Raw genomic sequence first — 6,370 nt, 5'->3', positions numbered from 1 at the left:
TGCTGCTTGCCCAACGTCACACAGCCCGGCAATGGCAGCCTGATACGAAAGAGTGTCATGGCTCTTTCTTTTTCTAAAGAGTGACAGCAAAATAACTTTGAGATTTGGCTGACTCAAGAAATTTATCAAGAGAAAGCCAACATCAGTTCAGACTTCCAGAGTTTTTTATCTAGGTATAAAGTATATTCAGTAATGTACAACATGTGCACTAATTTAAGTTTATATAGATTGGTGAATTTTTTCATATATATGTACACACACACACACATACACCATTGTAATTGCCACCCACATTAAAATAGAAAACATTCCTAGCATCCTCATGTCTGTTCCAAGGTAATCCTGGACCCAGAGATAACCACTATTCTGATTTCTCTCCTCATAGATGAACTTTGCCTGTTCTTGAATTTCATATAAATGGCATTGTGCAGTAAGTACTCCTTTTTGTCTGGTATCTTTCCCTTGATATGTCTGTGAGATTCATCTGTGTGTGTACCAGTAGCTTCATTTTGTGAATATGACATTTCATTTATCCATCCTCCTATTGATGATGTTTGGTTTGTTTCCAGTTTGGGGCTACTGTAAAGAAAGCTTCTACAAACAGTTTTACACATATCTTTTGGTGAACTTATACAACATTATTTTCCGGGGTAGAGTAGGTAAGTCTTTAGTTTTAAAGAAACTGCCAACAATTTTCCAAAGTTTCCATTATCACCGATGAGAATTCTAGTTATTCCACATCTTTGCCAACACTTGGCACTTGTCAGTTCTTTCCATTTTAGCCTTTCTGGGTGAGAGAGTAATGGTATCTCATTTCATTTTATTTTGCAGTTCTCTGACTGCTGATGTTGAGTGCCTTTTCTTAGGTTCTTGGCCATTTATGTAAAGAATGTTTTCAAGTTTTTTGCCAACTTTTTAAAAATAAGCTTATGAGGCTTTTTCTTTTTGATACATTTAATCTTTGCCATTCTGTCACTTGAAGAGAAATACTTAAATTTAATATAGTCTAATATAACAATCTTTTTTTTATGGTTATACTCAGATAATATTTCCTATGGTTTTTTTCCTAGAACACTAGTTCTCAAATTGTTTGGTCTCAGAATCCATTTATAGTCCTAAATATTATTGACACCCTCAAAGATGTTTTTGTTTATGTAAATTATATCTATCGATATTTACCATCTATAATAATAAAAGCATAATATGCTAATTAGACTGGACAGCCGAACAACCTTCCAGATGTCATTCCGGACATCCTCCCGGACAAAGCCGCTGCAGCAGGGGCCGAGGCAGAGGTGGTTAGGGGCGATCAGGCAGACAGGTGAGCAGTTAGGAGCCAGCGGTCCTGGATTGAGAGAGGGATGTACAACTGCCAGTTTAGGCCCGATCCCCAAGAGATCAGCAACAAAATTTTGTAAACACATTGCAATCATTTAATTCAGAAATGTAAAAGGGATCGGGCCTAAATCCCCCGAGGCCTAGACATCCCCGAGGGGTCCCAGATTTCGAGAGGGTGCAGGCCGGGCTGAGGGACCTCCCCCATGCACGAATTTCGTGCACTGAGCCTCTAGTGTTAGAAATAAAAATGGGAAATTTAAAATATTTATTCATTTAAAGATAGCAACAAACTCACTACATAATACAAATATTTTATTTTATAAAATTTTTATTTTTCAAAAGAAAACAAAAAAATTGTGAGAACAGTGGCAGTGTTTTGCATTTTTGTACATCTATTTAATATCTGGCTTAATAGAAGACAGCTGGATTCTCAGATCAGTTTCTGCCTTTACTCTGCTGCAGTATGCATTTGGCTTGAAGTATATGAAGAAAATCTAGCCTTAGGGAAATATGTAGTTGGAAAAGTTAGTAGCCTTTCCAGATAATTGTAGCTATTCTTCCTTGATACCACACCAAAATTCAACAATGGTAGTTTCCTGAAGTTGCAATGTGGAATTTGAAACCATATCAGTGAACTCTTCATGTTTTGCCATGTTTACCAATTGGTGTATTTTATAGTTGATGCGTTTTAGTATCTCTTCAAATATGATTATTCAAACTTATCTTTTTGTTCTAGTTGTTGCTGTGGGGCTGATGATCTGCCACTCACTCCTACATCCTACCTTACAGTGAAAATCCCTGCATAGCTTTTTAAGATGATATGTAATTAAAATAATTTCCCCTCAAACATCTAAGTAAACTGGAAAACCAACAAACTTTACATAGCGGTTATAACTTGCATTCATCTTAAGGAGATTGGATTTATGCATGGTGGTCACATTTTTATGGGTTGTACAACCTTTAGGGCATATTAGGGCTCCCAATGTAATAAAAATATATGATACATCCACGACCTCTGTATGAGAGGCAGTGTGCAGTAGAAAAAACACTAAATACTGAATAGTCAGAATACTGAGTTTTAATCTGAACTCCTAAGAAGCTGGGACAAGGACAATATTGTATTAATTTCCTGCAGCCCATGTGGAAGTAAATGATCTCTAAGGTCCTCATTTTACCTGTTTCAATTTTGGGATATATTTTATACATTCATAAGACAAAAACTTAAGGTGTAAATGAAATAAACACCTGAATATCCACTAACCAATTCAATTGAATATACCAATGTTCTTGATACTAACCCCTTTCCTCCTAAGAAGTATCCATTATCCTGAACTTTGAATTTACCATTTCCCTAATTTATATTCTAATCACATCTGTAGGCTATCCCTACACAACAGTTTGATTTATAGACATTTACGTTTTATGTAGCTTTATCCTGTACAAGTCCTCTGCAACATTTTTCCCCCTCAAACTTCATGCTGGTGAGATGGGACCAAGTTGATGTGGCTACTGAAAGAGCTAATTCTTGCCCCAAAGTGCTTGCTTTGGTTTCCTCCACTATAATATGCAAGGAGGAAAGTGTAAATGGAATAATCTCTCAATATTCTTCCAGATCTGAAATTCTAATTTTACCTTTTACAATAAGCACAGAGGTGTAGAGTTTGCTCTGAAGATATAATGCTACTCATAATTATGATATATTTGAAGTTGACTCTTTGATCAGGAACATAATCCCCAGGGGAAATGTGTAATGGTATCATTTTCAGACACCTTGGCAAAATTTAAAGGTTATTTGAATATGAGACTAGTTTGCAAGAGAAGTTGTTTTAATACCAGGCTTGAAGTGGCACATGGAATGATCAGAAAAGAGAGAATTCACAATGCAAAAATGCAAAGTTTATTTTCTTAAATAAAATACTATATTTATATCTATACAAATAATTATTACAACCATTAAAATGTTACATTTACCAATAAAAATTTCAAAACTTTAAACAAGAGCATGGTTCAGAATATTCACACCCTAATACAATGCATTTGTAAAAAGATGTCAAAATAAACAGGACCTATTCTTATTTACAACTGTAGGACAATCCTGGTCATATTATACATATCTGCTCTGGATTCCATTACAAAACAAGTTAGTTCCCATTAGAATTAAAAACCAGGTGATTTACAGTAATAGGACACAGTGCGCAGCGGGCATTGCTGGCATGGAAAGAGATACAAATATTACACTTTTGAAAGCACTACAGTTGTTTTTTCTAGTGACTGCCCTACAGTAAGCTTCTTGCCCAGTGTACCTATAAATAATTTGTGAAGGTAATTATGTTCTCAGATTTTTCCACCTATTTTTACCAAAATGAATATAGATATGGCCTGCTAAAAGTGGAAGCAAATCTTTTCTTCACAGTAACACAACTGCAGCATTTTAAGCAACACTGTCTGGTCCCTTTCTTCTTGGAAGATCAACAGTTCAACTCCCCTTGTAGGTTACCAATATAATCAAGTCCAGTGCCTCAATGACCTCACAGATGAAAAATGGATTTAAGAGTCAGGGGATGTGGAACAGAGATCCAGAAAAGTGAACAGGGGATCGAAATGGAGTAAACATTAACTTCCTATGACATAGTATTATATATAACCAAACACATAACTGAGCCCCCCAAAATAAGATTTTTTTAAAGTTAAATTGCAAACAAAGGATTATCTTCTATTCCTCATGAAACCTCTAATGAAGATTATGCAGTCATCCAAAATAACACCAATTTGGATATTATGCCCAATATTTTCAACACAAGTTGGCTCATGTTAATGTAGCATCTAAATACATGCATGATACAGAAAAAGATTGTTGATGGGTTTGCACAAATCTAGAAATAAGGATGTTGGATGACCATCACATACAAGCTCTGAGTTTAAAAGAAGTTTTGCTTCTACCTAGTAAGTTTTTTACAAGATTGAAATCAAAGATGGCTCAGAGAATAAGGCAATAGTGAGAAACATCAGCTGTACTCGTCTTCCCGGTGCTTGATTAGTTGACATGTACCATCCTGGCTGGTCCTTTGCTATAACAGAGGAGTGAGTGAATAATATGTTCCAATGGCTGGTCTTGGGACCAGAGGCACAGTTTCAGGTAAAGTGCAGTACCAGGGAAGAGGCATGTGGGCAGAACTAGAAATTGTGTCCAAAAAGGTCCTCAACACTTCTTACTGGCAAATCTGGACTGCCTCACTCTACATTTGATGTCCCCACAGACTCTGGTAGAAACACACTCAGGCTCACACAGGAAGTGTAGAATACAGGGGAAAACATGGTTCATTAAATAAGGAACAGAGCTATATGGCACATTCAATGTCTTAAATCAATTTTTATTTACTTTTGTTTGAAAAATTCTTATTGTCCCTTAATACAGTGTGAGACATAGTGGTTCCCCAAACCAGGAATTGGGAATCACTAATTTGGGAGTATGACTTCCTGTCACACACTGACCCAATAGATGGTGTGCCCAATAAATGTTTCAAGGCAAAGGAGTAATCACCATGCTAAGGAAATGACCAGATTCCCTGCCACCTGTTTGACATGGAGCAGATGGAAAGAATTAAGAGCCTAGGTACCTATGTATCAAAGGAAGGGTACAGCTAAGAAGATGCATATCTGTAAGTCTTGATCCTTTCTCAAGTTTTTAAAACTTTACTCCCATTAAAATGTCTTCCCATTTTTTTTTTTTTTTTTTGGAGTATAACTTCAGCCTCTCCAGGAAATGGCTAATGTTAGAAGGCAAGAACAAGGCAAATGAATTATCTTTAAAATAATTTTAAATAATTTTGTTTAAATAATTTTGTATTTTAAAAGACTGATTTTAAAAGTTGACCTTCATTGAAGTTCACCCTGACATGTGACTGAAATTGCTGCAAAAAAAAACATTCCCTCCTCATTTTTCTCTCTCCACAGTTCTAATACATAAAATTTTATAAAGCATGGTCACTCTGGAATTCTTAGTCCTTACTTAGATAAAGGGTGCCATCTCCGGTATCCCCAAAGGGTCTTGCAATAAAAACAAAAATAAATTTCCTGAAGTAGTATAAAACATCCCAAAACAACCTGTTTGTACCAAAAAAGAAAAAAAATACATCAAATTTAATTTATCCATGATTGACATATTAAAAATTACACGATGAGAAATCTGAAATTTTTCACCTCGTTAGAAGTTACTGTGTGAAATGTTTAGAGGAAACAACCACTTTCTGGAACTGATTCCATGAGATTAGCAACACTAAAAGAGAAACTAATTTAATCAATGATTCTCAATTGCATCTCATACATAAGTTTGTGTACTTCCAGAAATTAAAAAATTATTTGTGGAAATGGTTTTACATTCTATCGTCATATACTAGGAGCCAAGAATAACATTAAATTTACTATAACCAAAATTGGCTATGGTTCTCTGTCAATCCTTTGTCAAATATTACATCCAGAGATCAACAGATATTAAAATAAATTCCACCCCCAAATCATGTAGCTCTAATGATCAAATACTTAATACTGCTGATAAATCTCATACACTTGTGCTTTTAAATCAAATAAGATTACTATGCTCTGAACACTTCAGAATTGAGTTCATATGAAAAATGGCCTCTTACATATATATGCACATTTCTGTAAGATTAGAGCTACATGTAAGCAGGAGCCAAATTACTTGCAGATGGTCACATCCTTTCTCAGGTGGTCAAATAAGCCTTATTAGGAATAAAGACTCATTCAGGATCAAGGTGTTACATACCTAGAATGAAAGCTCTGAGAAATGTAAATGCTACCTCTGAACAGAGCTGAGCAGAAAAATACAATCAATGCAACAGAGAAGGATCTGAAAGTTCCAGGCTTTGAGGCCTTTCCATCACAGAGTTCAAATTGAGCTTCTCCTTAGCTTGTTACCTTAGTTCCCATTATATCTAAGAGTCCCTAGTTCTTCAGAACTCACTAGCCACTGTGTGTGTGCGTGTGTGTGTGTGTGTGTGTGTGTGTGTGTGTG

This window comes from Myotis brandtii, unplaced genomic scaffold (genome assembly GCF_000412655.1).
Source record: "Myotis brandtii unplaced genomic scaffold, ASM41265v1 scaffold406, whole genome shotgun sequence".
NCBI lineage: Eukaryota > Metazoa > Chordata > Mammalia > Chiroptera > Vespertilionidae > Myotis > Myotis brandtii.
Note: the sequence above shows the minus strand (reverse complement) of the source record.